Here is a 15,190-nt window from a genome sequence, read left to right on the forward strand (position 1 = left end):
ACGATGAGAGATGCTTAGATGTGGGAGTGTATTGAAAGACTAGACAGAATGCTGATACTGTCTGTTGGATATAAATTCATATGCTTCATATTTTAAACAAAGGGCTGCTTTTTTTGAGGGGGGTACTTTTAAAGATTGTAAATTATATACCATAGTGAGTCACCTGGATATTCTTCCTACGAAATGGCTTTAGGGCTGGAGATGTAATAAGTTTGCAAAACAAATGCTTTTACTGTTACCATTTTTTGGAGGCTTATATTAAGAAGCCAGATATTTCCTGTTTATGCCTTTTTTATAGGGCAGGTTAATGCTGGATGAATTTAGTTACTTACCTGTGCTATGCTAAGCATGGATAGAAACTTAAGCATATCAGTTTCAGTTTTATTTTTTTCATAGTACAGTGGCTTCCCAGTGTTGATGTAAATATTTGACAAATGTTTAGTACCACCCTTAGTAATACTGATTTTTTCTACATATCCTTATAATAATTTTAGTTTTTTAAGACCCTTAGTTGCTTTTTCACAGTGTTCAGATATAAAAATGGTGCTAACTGTAGGATCTGTAACAAGGCTATAATAATGTTCTTTTGGATGTTCAGTATGAGATATGCATGACATGTTTTAATAGTATTTTTTTTTCATTTTTACTGGCATGGTTTGTGCTTATTAAAAATGTTAGTGATTATGCTAATTTTAACATTCAAAAATCATCTAAATGGCCCATGTTATACTTTTCATGGTTCTTGAGTAGTGATTTTTAAAAAGATGCATTTTTTATCTTCTTCTAGTGCTAGATATATGTCCTTTTTAAAGACAAATATATGCATTAAATATAAAGCACTAGGCAGTTATGCATTAATTTGTACACTTCTTAGGTAATTGGATATTTTAAAGTTACTGAGGAAAACTGGAACTCAATGTTTACTTGAGTAATGGTTCTAAATTTGGTTCTACTTTGACTAAAGAAACAAGCAAGACTGTTTGCTATAGCCAGTGACAGCTTATTTAAAATAAGTGGTCAGCTCATTTTGTTTTAGCATGTTTTAGAAAATATCTGTTAGTCTTGAATATATTACTTTGCATTTTATTAGGATATCGGTACTTATAATTTTTGGTACTGTAGTTGTTTAATTTTCTTTTCTTTGATTTTTTTTAAACCTGCTTATTATCTCTATAGTCTCCGCAAAACCAGTGTATATTTGTTTCCTAAGAAAAAATTCATACTGCATTCTTAAGTGCCATAATATTCCAAGCTATTGTTAAGAAGCCATTTGTAATTATAAAACATAGGTTTGTTCATTTAGCATCTATGTTACTATGTATAGCCTGGCAATTTGCAGTTTTTCTTGTTCTTCCATAAACTGCCAGTGTAGATTTAAAATATAGTACAAAACCATGTAAAGTCATCTTTAATCATGTAAGTAGTATGCTTTATGAATATTTGCACAGATTATAAAACCTTGCAAGTGATTTTTAGTCTCTTCCTAATAAGAACTCAACAGGAGCTACTAATAACATTGACAGGCTGAGTATTTTCTATGTTGCTTGTTTGAATAACATAATGATATATAGCAATAACTTTTTAATTGATTTGAATAAACCTATTGAATAGAAACAAGGTGCACTATTGTGATTGGGCTAGACTTTATTTAAAGAAAAGCAATTTAATCACTTCTCGGCCTTTTGGCTAAGATCAAGTGTAGTATCTTATTAGTTTAAAGGAAAGCAATTTAAAATAGATTTCATTACATACTTAATTTTAAGTGTTCAACTCGGTTTTTTTTCGTTTATGTCAAATTGTTAAATGCATTAATACTATTTTTAATCTTCTCTCCCCCAAAGATAAAGGAATTGGAAAGACTGTAAAAATCTATTTTAATTGTAAACAGATCTATACAATACATTTTAACAATGTTTTATTCATTTATCATTATCCCCACTATCAAATTGTTATAAAACATATAATCACTTGGTAAATTAGACCAAAGGCCTACATTGATCATTGTTTTGGAAAAATCTAAAAATCTAAACTTTATCCTGCTAAAGACTAAATGTGAAACATCTTGGGCAATAGTAGGAACCATATACCAGCGAATAAATTACAAAAACCTGTAAAAAGAAATGAAACCCCAAACTTTAGAAATACTAACTTTGGGTTTACTAAACCTACGGTACTATTCATAACAGCCAGAGGTATTGTAACCTGACAACTGATAACTTTACAATAGACCTTCTCATACAGATTTGTGAGAAGTTTCATCATGAATATTTTCTGACAAATTGTGTATTTAAAGTCACATGTTTCTTACATTAAAAAAACATCAAAATATTTGATTATAAATTCCCACCATTAAAGATACTAGAAATAATTTATATACTCAGGCAAAGGGGAGAAAGCTATTTAAGATTGTCCAGAAATATTTTGGAAAAAAGGTGACAGTGGAAATAGAAATTAATCTCATCACTTGGAAGATACTTGCCTTCCATAATTATGAAGACTTAATCTGGTAGGAATGTTTGGCTATTTAATGTTTGTTAAATATAGTAATAGAAGTTAGGTGATTTTTAATGTAGCCCAAAGGATGTTTATGTAAGTTCCATAGGTTATTGCTAACATTGTTTCAAATATGAATGAATATTAAACTATAGGAAGTGGTATTTAATGACAGGAAAATGGCATTAGTTTTTGAAAAATTATTTTGAGAGCTTGACAAATTATGGAGGGTCTACTTTGTATACATGATATTGTGCAAGATCCTGTCAGGGCTAGAAATATAAATAAGATACAAATCTTTTCATTCAAAGAGTAAAGTATGGTGAGGGGGCTCTGTACCCAAATAACCCAAAGTATGGTGAGGGGGCTCTGTACCCAAATAACTATGGTAAAGTTTGAATTTAATTCCTTATAGCCAATATCATCAAAAGTGATTAGAGACCTAATTTATGTATAGACATTTGTGTCCTTTACTGTCCAATTAGGTTTTACTGACATGAAAAAGAATCATAGTAAAAATATTTATAGAACTCCAAACTTCCTGGAATTGGTTAATATATATTCTATTAGAAAATTAAAATTATAGAAACTTTAAAAAATTACATACTATGTTATCAAGGCTCTGGCTAACATTGAAGGAAATATATGTACATATAATGCTTTGTTTGTTTTCAGTTTTGGTGTTGGATTTCTGGTATTGTCACCTAAGTGCTCATTTTCAGGAAAATCAGATTCTACAATAAATATACTGCTTAAAAGTTCAATAAACTTGTGATAACCTCTATAACCTCTGTAGTCTGAAAGCTAAGAAATTATAAGATGTCACATGTCAAGTTAACATCCAGTTCTACTTCTTAACCTTTTTTTTTCTTTGTAAAACAGCACTTTAATTAGACATGATTTAATTAAATACATTTATTCTGTGGCTGGATACATATTGGATTTTCACTTACAGTATATTGATTCAGTGTTGATACACATTGGAAAAGAGTGCAAAATATAGTAAGTTTTAAATACTATAGGTTTACAAGTTTTCTTATTGGTGTGAATATAGAGTCAATAAAAATCCAGTTTACATCTCTGTAGAGAGAAAAATTGTTTTCCATATGTCTTTTATATTATGCATATTTAACTAGAGATAATTTATTGTTAATTTTGTCAAGTTATCCTGTGTAAGTCCCGTTTATTTTAAAATACTAAGCAAAAAGTTCCAAGTTTGCCTTAAAATACAAGTGAAATTAAAGAACTGGATGATAATGCCTCTATTTTTGCCTTATGAATTGTGCTGTATCATAAACCAGAGATGGTTTTGATTTTAACAGGATTCTGAAATTTTGTAGATGTAGAGTACTAATATTTGTACTCTCTTGCAAAGAATGTGATCTAGTGGATTATGTTAATGTTTAAGTGTTTTGTAAATGTATTTTACCTCTGAATATGTATCTTTTTAGCATCAGGGTTTTATTTTTGTTTACATGGTAAAGTGGCATTTAACTTGTTGAAGGTTGTATTCTTTTGTCTTTTATTTTAAAAGTTCTTTGTGTGTACTATTGTGGTGATGCTCTGTAATGACTATGGTTAAATTTCATTTAATGTGAAATGTTTAAAATAAATTTGAGAAACATGCCTTTGTATGTTTCAAATGTTATGAACTGACCCAAGCTCACTTTGTCATTTTCAACTCTTAGATCCTTTTTGGTAGATAGGTAGTGGTCACAAATACTGAAGTAGGTATGGGAAAGCCAGTCTTTTACATCCTCATTACTAGGTTATAATGAAACGTGTTAGGCAAAACTCTGACATGTGTTCAGACACTCATTAAAGAAACATTCTTCAGCAAAGCCAACACAAAGGACTTCAGTTGGTAAGTTCAATGCAGTCCCAGCTTTCTGTCCTTTTAGATTCTTTAACTTGCCTTGTAAGAGGGGTTTACTTGGGGCAGACAAGGCAGCATTCCAGAGGATTCGCTTATGTTTCTGCCCAGTATCAGACAACCAGTAGTCCTAAAGGAAAGGGTGTAAACAAGGGATTAATCCCCAGTACCATCTTTGTGGAAGTTGTGAACTATAGGTCAGCATGGATTCCGATAACCTGCCCATGCAAGGATTGGAAATAAATTTAGACAATCCGTATATCTTGAAACTCTAATTTCACCAATAAGAGCAACTTTTTGATTTTATGTTAGTCTGTGAGCCACTGTTCCCCAATAATGTCCCTAATATTTAATATACTGAGCAAAACATTGGATGCTGATCAAATTATGGATAACAGAATCTGCCTATTGATAACATAAATCTGCCTTGAGTATGGGTTTCCTGATCATAATACCAGTTAACCATCCCTCAACTGCATTTTTAACAGGGCAACTCCTAGAGTTTAAGTAGAAATTTAATAGATACATGCTGAAGTATATTATAGATGGCAAAGTATGCAAATATCCATTTTAAGAGTACTGGTTAAAATACTGGAGTTAAGATTTCTTGCCTGAGTGGATGCGTTTGAAGTTCTGCTTGTGATTTCTAAGACATGGATGGATAGCTCTCATGTTACCCAGAAATTGTTGTAAAATCTCAGCAGAGAGTTGTTAAATTCTTAGCATGTGTGAGATGTGGTGCAAAGTGCAAAGGAGTAGCAAGCCATATTCTGCAATTTGCTTGAGGAACAAAAAAATACACCTAATTTTTCCCCCCACCAGGAGAGAGAATAAGAGGAGTGTTGTCCTGGCAGAGCTGTAACTGTGCCTCTTGTGTTCTTTCATAAAATTAGTTGATGGTTCTCTTGTCTGGGGCCAGTGCAATAATGAGGGTGAAAGTTTTTTGTTTTGTTTTTTTTAAGACTTTATTTATTTGACAGAGATCACAGGTAGGCAGAGAGGCAGACAGAGAGAGATGAGGAGGAAGGCTCCCCACTGAGCAGAGAGCCCGATGCCGATGCCGGCTCGATCCCAAAATCCTGGGATCATGACCTGGGTCGAAGGTAGCGGCTTTAACCCACTGAGCCACCCAGGTGCCCGGAGGGTGAAAGTTTTAACTAATTTGGAAAACAGTGTGATTACTGGATTGATTGTACAATATACTCATAGTGGAAAGCAAAAAGCTATTCCAATGAGGCTAAACTTAAGTCTAGGCATAAAATTCAGTTCTGTGATAAGATAGTATCAGAATAACTCAAGTGGGTTTTGATATGTTTTCCAGGCTTTTTTCCCCTTCATTTTTAATAGTAATGTACCTGTGTACCCATCACCCAACTTCAAAAATTAACCTTTTTGCAATTAGTTTTGCTAATCCTTCATCTTTTCATCCTTTTTTTTTTTTCTGGAATATTTTTAGAGAGACCCCCAGACATGCAAAATAATATGACTGGTAAATAATTGAGACTATATCTCTAAATGATAATGACACTTAAATTTTTCATTCTATAAAGCACATTGATAATAATCTCACTTAAAAATTCTAATACTTCTATACTACTTAGTACACAATCTGTATTCAAATGTCCCTGACTATCCTAATTTTTTGTCATTATTGTTAGTTGGTTGAGGCAGGATCTGCATAAAGTTTTACCTTGCATTTGACTGTTAGGTTTCTGAGTCCATTTCAGTCTCCACCAATCACTGCATTCCTCTCCTTTTTCATGTCATTTACCTATGAACAAATGAGAACATTTGTCTGGTGGATTGTCCCATGTTCTAGATTTGGCTACTTGGTTTTTGTGGTATTGTTTAGCATATTGTCCTATACTTCAAATTTTCTGATAATTGGCTGTAGAGTCTTGATTAAACTCCGGTCCTTTTTTTCTTTGTCTTTCCTTTTTTTTTCTTCTTTTTTTGGCAAGTGTATTGGATGCTGTGTATTCTTTCTATTGCATTGAATCTGGGGTACATTATGTCTGGTTCCCCACTTTTAATGATGCTAGCATTAATCATGGTTTGCATTTAGATCTTGTCAACCTGATTGCTGCATTATTCCTATTAAACTCTCATTTGATGGTTTTTGTAGCTATTAATGACTACTGCTGGATACATTATTATATTGAGTTGCAAAATAGTGATTTTTTTAAAAGATTTATTTATTTGTTTTAGAGAGAGAGAGAAAGAATCTCAAGCCAACTCCACACTGAGTGTGGAGTGTGCAGGGTTTGATCCCAGGACCTTGAGATCGTGACCTGAGCCGAAACCAAGAGTCAGACACTCAACCAACTGAGCCACCCAGGTGCCCCAAAGCAGTGATTTTCTAACTGCCATTTTTTTTTTTTTTCTGCAGTAGCTGGAATTCTATAAAGAAAAACATTTCCTTATCACTTATTTGGTTACCCTGAAATAAGGCCTATACAGGAAAAGCTGGGGAAGATGTTTGGTTCTTTCTCTTCATCTTTGGAGTAATGAATTGATGCCCTAGAAACCTCTAAAGGTGATCAAGTATCATGAAGTCATGATTTTTTATGTATTTGTTTCAATATGTGTGTTTCAATTAATAGCCCCCATCTTAGTCTGGTGAGTACCTCCATTAAGTTCCATTGAACATTTACTCGCTTTTTAAAAATTTTACTGAAATTATTTTGAGGGCGCACCTGGGTGACTCAGCTGGTTAAGCAGCTAACCTTCAGTTAGGTCATGATCCTAAGGTCCTGGGATCGAGTCCCACATTGGGCTACCTGCGGTGGGGAGTCTGCTTCTCCCTCTCCCTCTGCCACTCCCCTGCTTGTGCTCTCGTACTCTCTAAGAAAATCTTCAAAAAAATTAAATTTTGACATGATTCAAAATAATGTCAAACTTACAGAGAAGTTGTAAGAATGATAGAACTCTGAAATACCTTTTCCAAAGTTCACCAATTTTTTTTTTAACATTTTGCCACCTTTGTTTCATCATTTTTTTTAAGGGTTAACCCTTTTTTAAATTTTTATTTATTTTAAAACTATTCTGGTTCATTTTTATTTATTTGGGTTTTATTTTATTTTATTTATTTGAGAGAGAGAGAGAGAGATAATGAGAGGGGAGAGATCAGAGGGAGAAGCAGACTTCCCGCTGAGCAGGGAGCCCGATGCGGGACTTGATCTCGGGACTCGATCTCGGGACTCCAGGACCATGACCTGAGCCAAAGGCAGTTGCTTAACCAACTGAGTCACCCAGGTGCCCCTAACTCCTTATTAAAATTATTACTTTTTTTTTAATCAGAGAGAGAGTGAGCACAAGCAGGAGGAGCGGCAAGCAGAGGGAGAAGCAGTCTCCCGGCTCAGCAGGGAGCCTGATGCGGGACTCCAGTCCAGGACCTTAAGATCATGACCTGAACCAAAGGTAGCTGCTTAAACCAGCTGAGCCACCCAGGCATCCCTTTCTCTTATTTTTTTTTTAACCATTCAAAAGTAGTTTCCATACACTATGTCCTTTTATCCCTTAATACTTAAGCACGTATATCCTAAAAATAAGGATATTCATTCTCTTATGTAACCACAGTTCAGATACCAAATTCAAACATTGCTGTGTTTTGGCTTTCACATTTTCTTCCTCAGATCTAGAATTACCCATTCCTGCAAGGGTCCCGCCACTTTTTTGCTTGGAAGTGGTATTGACAGATCCCAGTGTTTTGCTAGTGGTGCTTTGTGCTACTCAGTAGTTACTGCTTATAGGCTATTCAACAGGTAGAGTCAGGAAACGCTTCCTTTTTTATTTTAAAGAAAAAGGGATTCTACTTAAATTCTTGGATTTTAATGGTTTTTTCTTAGCCTGAAAATCTTGGTTTCTATCAACATTAGCATAATTACATGTTTGACTTATCTTAAACATACTTAATAGCTTCAAAATAACAACCAAAGTATAGATAGGACCAATGAATGTAATTAAGAGTTCTTGTGGTTCTCTTTTGTCCTTAGAATATATTTCACAAGGATAAATATTAAAAGCATCGCTTTTAGGGTTGCCTGGCTGGCTCAGTCAGTAGGGCATGTGACTCTCCATCTCAGAGTCATGAGTTCAAGTCCCATGTGGGCCTGGAGTTTACTTACAAAAAGGAAAACAGTGTTTTTAGAGTCAAATGAAGTAGTATTTTTATTTGATTAAAGCATGATTGATTAATGTAAATTTAGCTTACTTTAATTAATGTTTGAATAATTAGGGATATCTTTTTTGATGAAATTTTATTTTCTAATTATATAAAAATGTACTCGACCCTGAAGTTGAACTATAGGAGATGATGCATTCACAGAATTTTGTATGCATTTCCATCTCTTCCACTCTGTTCATTTGTATTCCTCTATAGGTAATCATTTTTATTAGATGTTGGTTTCATTGAAAATATAAGTGTCCCCCCCGCCCGCTTTCTCCATTTCCTTACAAAAAAGATAGCATGGGGGCCTGGATGGCTCAGTCAGTTGAGTAGCCACTCTTGGTTTTCACTCCGGTCATGGTCTCAGGGTCCTGGGATCAATTCCCCCCCAATCCCCGTCAAGTTCAGCAGGAGTCTGCTTCAGGATTCATTCTCTCCTTCTGCCCCTTCTCCCACTTGCATGCACTCTCTTTCAAATAAGTCTTTAAAAAACAACAACAACCATGTTTTCACACACACCCCTTTTCGCTTAATATATTCTAGAGATTATTCCATACCAGTGTGTGGAGATAATTCCCAATCTTTTTTTGTAATTGAATAGTACCTTACTGTGTGGCTATACCACAGATTTTTAAGTAGTCTCCTGCTGATGGGCATTTGGGTTGTTTCCCCGACTTTTGTACTTAAAAGTAATGTCACAATGAAAACAGCCTTGTGCAACCTTGTGCATTTGCCATTTTGCATTTTGGAAATACACTTTTAGAAATGAAATCACTGGGCCAAAGGACAGATGATATATAATTTTGTGGGATCTCACCTGCTTTTGTTAGTTCAGGCTGCTATAACAACAACGCTATAGACTGTGTGACTTACAAGTAGCAGAACTTTATTTCTCACAGATCTGGATGTTAGAAGTCAAGACCAGGTCCAGCATGGTTGGGTTCTGCTGAGACCCTCTTCAGGGTTATAGTCTCCCCACTTCTCATTGTATCCTCAAATGGCAGAGTAGAGAGGGAAAGCAAGCTCTATCATGACTGTTGTTAAAGACACTAATGCCATTCATGAGGGCTCCATTTTCATGACTTCATCTAATCCTAATTACCTCCCAAAGGCCCCACCTTATAACAACATCGTAAGGAGGCAGGGTAGGGTTTCAGTATATGAACTCTGGGGAGACACAAATATTCAGCCCATAACATTTTTCAGTTCTCCCAAGATTGAATTTTGTGTTACCATGAACAATAGACAAGAGTATCTCATAGGCTGTTTTTATTAATTTACCTACTCAGGGCCTTATTAGAAGGTAACACTTGACCTCAGGTTCTTTTTGGTTCAATTTATGTATAATATTAAATCCAATGAAAGAAAGGAAGCTTATTTTTCATACATGTGAAAATCTTTAAATCCCTTACTGAGTAAGGTAGGGTCTAAATAAGGATCTACTGGGGCTCCTGGGTGGCTCAATCGTTAAGCATCTGCCTTTGGCTCAGGTCATGATCTTAGGACCCTGGGATTGGGCTCTCTGTTCTGTGGGAAGCCTGCTTCTCCCTCTTCCACTACCCTGCTTCTGTTCCCTCTCTCACTGTCTCTCTGTGTCAAATAAATAAAATATGAAAAAATACATATTATAAATAAATAAATAAGGATGGACCAATCACTTCTGTCATCCTGATCAGGAAGAAAGTCTTTTATTTATTTATTTTTTTAAATTTATTTTTCTTTAAAGATTTTTATTTATTTATTTGACAGATGACAAGTAGGCAGAGAGGCAAGCAGAGAGAGAGAGGAGGAAGCAGGCTCCCCACTGAGCAGAGAGCCTGATGCAGGGCTCCATCCCAGGACCCTGGGATCATGACCTGGGATCATGACCTGAGCCGAAGGCAGAGGCTTTAACCCACTGAGCCACCCAGGTGCCCCGGAAGAAAGTCTTTTAAAGGATATTCTTGTGTGTGTCCTGAGGAGAGTTGATAGTTTGATATTCGTATGCTGCCTCCTGCTGTGCCAAGGAGGCCACTTAGAGTTTAAATAGGCAGGGGTCCTAGAATTTAAGAGAGTAGTTGGTTCCCAAGGAATAGAGAACTATGTCTCAACAAGTTTTAGAGCCAAATGTTAAATAAACTATTGGACAGTATCTGGTAGATGAATGATTTTGAGCAGGAACAAGATGTCATATTTCATTATTATTGAGTATCTAGGAAAATTCAAGCTACTTACTTCACTTCCCTCTAGTACTTTTACTTTTTCCTCCAATATTTATACTTTTCCTTTGTTTTTGCATTTCAGACTAATTAATGAATTTAATATTGTTTTACTCTTAATATTACAAATTGTTCTGTGAACTAAATTGCCACAATTTAGTTCATTTTCTGCAGTAGCACTACTTAGCTACTAATTTCGTTTCTTAATACAATATTGAAAGAGGAAAAAAAAATAATGGTAGATAACACTTTCATGATGCTTACTCTCTGCTAGGCACTAAGTTCTATACATGTTCATTAAATCCTCACCTCAACCTTATGAGATATATTCTATTATCATCTCCATCTTACAGTTAGGAAACTGGGGGCCAGAGGAGTCAAATAATAGGCCCAAGGTCACACAACCAGAGTCCCAAGTTTGTTTGTTTTAAATTAACATACATTACTTGTTTCAGGGATACAAGTCTGTGATTCATCAGTCTTACACAATTCACAGCACTCCCCATAGCACATACCCTCCCCGATGTCCATCCCCCAGCCACCCCATCCCTCCCAACCCCCTCCCCTCCAGCAACCCTCAGTTTGTTTCCTGAGATTAAGAGTCTCTTACGGTTTGTCTCCCTCTCTGGTTTCATCTTGTTTCATTTTTCCCTCCCTTCCCCTGTAATCCTCTTTCTTGTTTTTCAAATTCTTCTTATCAGTGGGATCATATGATAATTGTCTTTCTCTGATTGCCGGAGTCCAAGTTTGAACTCAGGCAATCGGGCTCAGGGTCTAGGTGTTTAGCAGCCATACTCTTGCCTCTCCTTGGCAGCATGAAAAATTAATAGTTGAAAACTGATAATAATAGAGATAATCTAGTGGTAATGTGATCATATGTGATTCACTGGAAAGTTTGCAATTCCATGATATTTTTCTTGGGTGAAAAATGTCAATTCTGAATCAGGTCTTCCGGCATTTCTGTAAGTTCTTTAGGGACAAGAATTTCTAACTCTTCAAAAGAAGAGGTCAGGAAAGTGGAAAGGAGTCCAAAAACTATGAGGGTTGAGATGAAAAAGCCCAGGAGTCAATTTACAAATATTATTTGAGCTGGGGTGTTGGCAGAGAGCATAAAGGATCTCATCAATGATGTCACCACTCTATGTTATCCCCAAGCTATGAATACATACAGTGACACAGGACACAAGGAAAAGGAACCTGGATTTGGTTCACCCAAATTATAAAGTGGGTTAATACTTAAAGGCCAGGGACGCCTGGGTGGCTCAGTGGGTTAAGCCTCTGCCTTAGGCTCAGGTCATGATCTCACAGTCCTAGGATCAAGTCCTGCATCCGGCTTTCTGTTCAGCGGGGAGCATACTTTCCCCTCTCTCTCTCTGCCTGCCTCTCTACCTACTCATAATCTCTCTCTATGTGTCAAATAAATAAATGAAATCTTAAAAAAAAAAATAAGGCCAAAAAATTTCAGGCGTGGTTCTTTTCTACCCCCTTCCATATTCCATACTGGGGAGCTTCTGCCACCTAGTGTTCATGTAGAAAACTGCAAGAGCTGGGAACGCCCCTTTCCTGTCCCACCGCACGTCCAGTTCGCAGCTCATTCACCAAGTATTGAAAAGGGATCCCGCCCAATGATCCTCTCACTTTGCCCTCAAGTCTCTTCCCTTCTGTCAGAAATAGAAAATATTTGACATTATTAATCCTTGTGGAATACTTTAGCTACAATAAATTCCTTTTTTAAATTTGAAGGTGTTTAAAATCCGTTTTATATTTCTTATAGGATTTATAGCCTTCTAATAGAAATTAAAGGTGGTTCATATTTGGGGTAGAGGTAGAGGAAATAAGACCTTACAACTACCCTAGAGAGCACAAGTTAGGCAATCTGCAGTCTCTTTTTTCTAGAAACCTCCTCCAGGGATGCTAGACAGGCAACTGTGAAAGACCCATTTCAACAAAGACCTCACAGCAGTTGTCTGTAAAGCTCCTCCTCCTCTGTTCCCTCAAAACCTGAGGTGCTGACCCTGCCATAGGACTTCCTTCTATACAGTCATCATTGATGGACTCATCTTTCCCCTTTTCAAGACATGTGCCCACCTCCAGTGCATAAATAATACCTAATTCAACTAGCAAATAGTAGTATGTATCAAATAAGTGCTGCAGAATATGTCTGCTCTTAATTGGTTCTACTTGTAGCCCCCCAAATCAAGCTTAGCCTGTTCGGGTAAAGATTTCTCTAGCTGGCCAGTTATTTCCTTCAAGGCCTAACCTGGTCTCTCCTTGATCTGAGCACAGTTCAGCTTTTCTCTGTTTCCTGTTGCTTGCTTTCCTCTTCTTTTTTCTAACCTGAAATGCCCATATGTTGGATGTGCAGAACTATTTATTATGCCTGCTTTTCACAAACTCCCTCAGTAAGTTTTTTTTTCTACTCTACCCTTAGAGCAAGCCAAATATGCTCAGTCTATTTTAATCTTTCTTTGTTATACTCTGTTAGGTTAACAGAGAAACAGAAAATCTATTTGGTTGTATCTGCTGTGGGACAATTTATGTCATCAGGGCCTTGCTTTCCAGCTCTGGCACCTGGGATGCTAGTTTTGATGTAGAGGAATGTAAAGGAATGAATCTTTCATAAAGTAAGTTCTTGAAGGTTTGAGAAGATGAAGGCTTTTGAAGATAAGTGTCCAGGTAGAAAGAAATGTCCGATTAGATGGCCACAGCAGTTTTCTTTGGTCTCACTTTCCTCTTGAAGTTTCTCCACGTTGATAGCTTGTATCAACACAATGCTGCCCCCCCCAGGAATATACAGTTCTTCAAAGCCCTAACTCATTGGCTCTTGTTCTCTTCAGTACTTTGAAGCCATGCTGGACTTTTCAAAAAGACTGTCTAGTATGAACTAATGATTATCACTGTGTGGAGAAATCATGGTTGATCATTTTCTTATACTTTTTGGGATTTATTCTTTTTTATTTATTTATTATTTTTATAATCATATTAAAAATGGGACTTCACTAAATTCAAAGGGAAAACAAGTAATGAAACTATAAATAAGCACATAAACAGATGGCTAATTCTACCATGGCTAACTTGTCTACACAGCTCATTTGCTCTCCAAGCTGCTATTCCATTCCACATCATTTTTGAGGGTCCTGTGGGGGCAGCTGTTTTCCATCTTCAGATGATATTCTTTATTTTTTAATGATTTTGTCAGAGAGAGAGCTCGAACATGAGGGAATGAGCATGAGCAGAGGGAGCGGAAGGCAGAGGGAGAAACAGGCTCCCCGCTGAGCAAGGAGGTGGGACTCAATCCCAGAACCTTGGGATCATGACCTGAGCTGAAGGCAGATGCTTAACCAACTGAGCCACCCAGACACCCCCAAATGATATTCCTCTTGATACGTTCCAGAAGACCTCACTGAGAAAACAATAGATGGACTGTGGAACTGATTGCTCACTCAGTATAAATAATACTCATCCTCAGGTAGAAATCAGCATTTATAAAGAAATCATTTAGCTCCAGCGGTCTCCCCGTAACTTCCTCTTCAACTTAAGACAGTCAAAAGTTATGTTTTCCCTGGGATTAAATTAAATTTGAGCCTAAAGGCTGTCTAGATGACCAGATACTGAACCCTGGGCCAGTTGGGTGTATAGGAACCAGTTAGTAAGGCACCACGCCATTGAGATGAACTTCAAAATCTTTTTTTTTTTTTTTTAAGATTTTATTTATTTATTTGACAGAGATCACAGTAGGTGGGGAGGGGGCCGTGGGAAGCAGGCTCCCCGCTGAGCAGAGAACCTGATGTAGGGCTCAATCCCAGGACCCCAGGATCATGACCTGAGCGGAAGGCAGAGGCTTTAACACAGTGAGCCACCCAGGCACCCCTCAAAATCTTTCTTGATTGTAGCTTTTCAAACAGAAAAATTTGTGATTTTAAATGTTAGAGCATTGACAAAGGAAGATGAAAATATGTTTGCTTTGGCTGTGGTTCAGCAGCAATAATCAACAGTCATTTTGCATGTACTGCTTACCCTTTATGCCTATAGCACTATTATTTTTCAAATAATTAAATATCACTAAATCATTTAATTATATTAAACTGTTGATATGCTCAACATGTACAGCTTTTCCTTTATGTGTTATATCTGATTATATAGCTTAGTTGTTTACTCATACTCTAAGAATGAAATAGAAAATGGGAGTCACCCTAAGCAAGCATGCCTATGGTAATTATCTTTAGTTTTTCTTCCTCTTTGACTGGATCAGTATCTGAGATCTGATATATCAGTATCTGAGAACAATATCTCAGATGTTAACTCAACTATAATAATAACGAAAAGCTACTTTAAAGGATAAATCTAAGTAAGATTACTTGCTAAATTGGGGTCAAATGTTTCTTTTACTACAAAGAAGTTTGACATTCCTATTTTAATTTGCTTTATTTGTCCTTTATCCCCTTCTGATTGAGGCCA

The 15,190-nt window shown here is 36.3% G+C and overlaps 1 pseudogene; it reads left to right on the forward strand.

The window, feature by feature from the left end:
* Positions 1 to 1,666: 1,666 nt before the first annotated feature.
* On the forward strand, positions 1,667 to 1,757 carry LOC116875688 (annotated as a pseudogene).
* The last annotated feature ends 13,433 nt before the right edge of the window (positions 1,758 to 15,190 follow it).

This window comes from Lontra canadensis, unplaced genomic scaffold (assembly GCF_010015895.1).
Source record: "Lontra canadensis isolate GAN:19392208 unplaced genomic scaffold, GSC_riverotter_1.0 scaffold42, whole genome shotgun sequence".
Taxonomy (NCBI): domain Eukaryota; kingdom Metazoa; phylum Chordata; class Mammalia; order Carnivora; family Mustelidae; genus Lontra; species Lontra canadensis.